The sequence below is a fragment of the Camellia sinensis genome, chromosome 9 (assembly GCF_055761805.1).
Source record: "Camellia sinensis isolate YWXY chromosome 9, ASM5576180v1, whole genome shotgun sequence".
Lineage (NCBI taxonomy): Eukaryota > Viridiplantae > Streptophyta > Magnoliopsida > Ericales > Theaceae > Camellia > Camellia sinensis.
In genome coordinates, this window is record NC_138969.1 from 15,414,391 (window position 1) to 15,417,953 (window position 3,563).

The following is a 3,563-nucleotide window of genomic DNA, read 5'->3' on the forward strand; positions in this document are numbered from 1 at the left end:
TTATATGTTTGTATTTAGAAAAGTTATGAAATTTTATTTAAAAATAAATAAATAAAATATAATTATATTTCATTCATATTTTAATCACATTCCCCCCTCCAAATTCTTACCCAAACTAATGTTTTAAGACTGTCTAAATAATCACATCACAACACTAAAGAGACCAACAAAAGAATTGTTTTATCTTATTCTTGGATCTTTTCCACCAACGACATCAAATTCAATGTTAATATTTTGTTCAACCCATCAAGATGCTTCATGAAGTTTGCTCATTCTCTTATTGAGCAAAATTCATTTTATTTTCTTGTAATATGGTTCGATAGTATTTTACTCTCTTATCTTTTAAAAATAGTTATATATTGCCTATATAGTTTTGAACTAAAATGCAATATTAATACCGTTAATGTTAACAATAAAAGGATAATTATACCCTTTATATCTCCTTTTATTTTTTACCCTCTTAGTAAATAAATAAATAAATCTACCTCCATGATTAAGAAAAAAATTAAAAACATAATACAATACTAATTTGAGAAACTCGAGTTTCCTAAATATATTTATTAATAAAAACTTAGTTTTGAATTTTAATTTATTTATGATTTAATTTTTAAAATATATATACCTGTTTAATTTAAAATATTCTTAAATAATAAATTGAGTTAAAAATAAAAATTAGATTAAAGTACTTTTATGATAATAAAATAATTTATTTAAGTTAATTTATTTTTTAATTTCTTATATATATATGTATGTATTATCTACATGCTTAATTTAAAATATTATTAAATAATGTAATTTTATGGTAATAAATTAGAATATTTAGTTTAATTTATTATTTAATTTGTTATATATATTTAGTTTAATTTATTATTTAATTTGTTATATATATATATATATATATATGTTTATGTTTATTTTAAAATTTTATTAAATAAAAAATTGGATTAAAAATTAAAAGTTAGATTAAAGTAATTTGATGAATAATTTTTATAATAATAAATTAAGGTGTTTAGGTTAATTTAATTATACATATAATATGCATGTTTAATTTAAAATGTTATTAAATAAAAAAATTTAGATGAAAAGGTAAAACAATGCTAATTTCATCTTCTTATATTGAAATTTAACTTTAATTTTTTTTTTCCCATTCTCAAAATAAGCATGTGAGATATACTCTCCTTTAGTTTGGATAGAAAATATAATTGTAGCATTTTAGTCCAAAACCACAAGGGAGGTTTGGCTTGGGAAGGTTTCATGTTTTCTTCATCGGATTGGTGTACTTGATGGAAGTGTTCATCTTGAATGTGTTTTCTGTCATAATGATGTTGAAATTGTGGAGCACATCCTTCTTTTCTATCCTTTTGTTTGGAGGCTGTGGTCAAACATTGTAGAATGGTGGGGTTTTCAGTGGGTCTTTCCAGGTTCAATAGATGGGCTGCTGCCGTGGTGGTATGGTTGCAGAATGACAAAAGTGGAGAAGAAAATCTGGATGGTTATCTCTTCGGCAACTCTGTAGTCATGAAGGCATAGAAACGAATGTGTCTTCAATGGATCTCAACTAGATTTTGAAGCTTTATGTGAAATTGTGAAAGTTCGAGTAGCTTTGTTGGTCAAGGCCTCGCCATTACATGTGGAGGCTTCTATGAATGGTCTGGTGTATAATCTGCAGTAGGTTAAATTTTGCATCAGGTATGGTGGTTGAATGTGTATTAGCAACAGGTTTGATGGTTGAGCTTGTGTATAGTCTGGTTGCTATGGTTAGTGTTTGATTTGAGTTGTGCTGTCAGAGTTGACCTGTTACTGTGGTCTGGTGGCTGAGCCTGTGTATGGTATGGTTTTCGAGCTTAGTGTATGATATGGGTTGTGCTATCAGTGTAGGATATGTTATCTGTTCTCTATTCTCTGTTCTGCTACTGATCTGCTATCTGTTCTCTGCTGATCTGTTATGCTGCAGCTAGAGCCTGATTTGTTGATGTTCTGTTCCCCCCAGATTTGGATTGTCTTCAACAGTTAAGGGGGTGGCCTATAAAGTTCTGGAATTGATAGCTGAAGGATTGAGGATAGAGCCAAGGACTGTGTTTGATGAGCTTTTGAGGGATGAGAAGAGTGAATGTCTTTTTAGGTTAAATCAGTACCCACCAATACCATGCTCAAGGCTTCAAGAATTGAGTGGTCAGAATGTGATTGATTTTGTAGAACACAGAGTCCCACAGATAATATATGTGCTAAGGTCTAACAACATATCAGGCATTGAAATCTGCTTAAGAGATGGGACTTGGGTTTCAGTGCTACCTGACGCCAACTCCTTTTTCGTCAGTGTTGCCAATTGCTTGCAACAGGTAATGAACAATGGGAGATTGAAGAGTGTGAGGCATAGGGCAAAATCAAAGTTGAAAAAGTGTAATGCTGAATCAAGTCCACATTTTTTTTCTTTGCATATTGTTGCTACTACTAATAATCTTGCCTACTGCTGCTGTGCGCTGCATTGCTGATCTGTTCTCTTTGTTGATTGTCCTGTTGTATTTCAGGATTCTTGTGCTTTTGGAATGGTGGTTGAGGTGTTATTTGTTTTGGTTGTTTTCTTTCTTTGAGGGTGCTTAGCATATGATAGATTGGGCTTTTTGGTACTAACATAGTTGAGATGATCTAACCTTTTATGATGCTTTGTGCACCTTTCTCTCTTTATCGATGTTTAGATGTTTTTGTGTGTACATCTTGTACCTTTCATTGTCATCAATAAAGTTCTGTTTATTTTGCCAATCAAAAAAAAAAAATGTGGTTATTTCTAAAAGACAGCGAGATAAAGTGCAATTAGGTCATACCACAAGTAGGAATGTAATTATTTTGATACGGTTGGTATTTAGATAAAAAAATTTCATTGAATCGATAATGTTGGTTTTATTATTTTGTGCATCAATATAAACCGCTTTTCCCATCAAATTGAACTGAATCTATTGAAACGGTTCGATGCGGTGCGATTTAATCGATTTAAGACCTTTCAAACTTGAGCCACTTTTTACTATAGTCACTAGTCTATATTAAAATATTGAATTAGTTATTTGCCCACCACTTCAAACATATTCAATCCATCCATTTAATAAATATTTTTCAATTCCTAGATTAACAAAAATACAAAAAAAAAAAAAAAAAGTACTAAAGCTTTAAGAGTAATGAGTTAGAGTTAAAATTATATATAAGAAGAGTTTACAAAGTACAAAGTTATGTTATAGTGATGATAGGATTAATTAGTTAAGGTTAATAATTTATTATACTTGTTAATTTCGTTTAATTAGATTATATATATATATATATATATTGTACAAATACAATATATGTTGAAGCGATGGTTTTGGGAGTTTTTTTAAAAAAAATAATAATAATTTAGAGAATTAACCCACTTTTCAAACTATTTAGGAAACTAACCTGCTTTTTGAAAATGTAATTTTAAATTGAAATCACATTTTCAATATGCAATTTCAACTTGAAATCGCATGATGAAAATGCAATTTTATGATGACATAGACTTCACTAAGATATATTGCATTTTCACCATGTAATTTCAA

At 29.2% G+C, this 3,563-nt stretch overlaps 1 pseudogene; it reads left to right on the forward strand.

Moving 5' to 3' along the window:
* The first annotated feature begins 1,392 nt into the window (after positions 1–1,392).
* LOC145799254 (gibberellin 2-beta-dioxygenase pseudogene) lies at positions 1,393–2,591 on the forward strand (annotated as a pseudogene).
* The last annotated feature ends 972 nt before the right edge of the window (positions 2,592–3,563 follow it).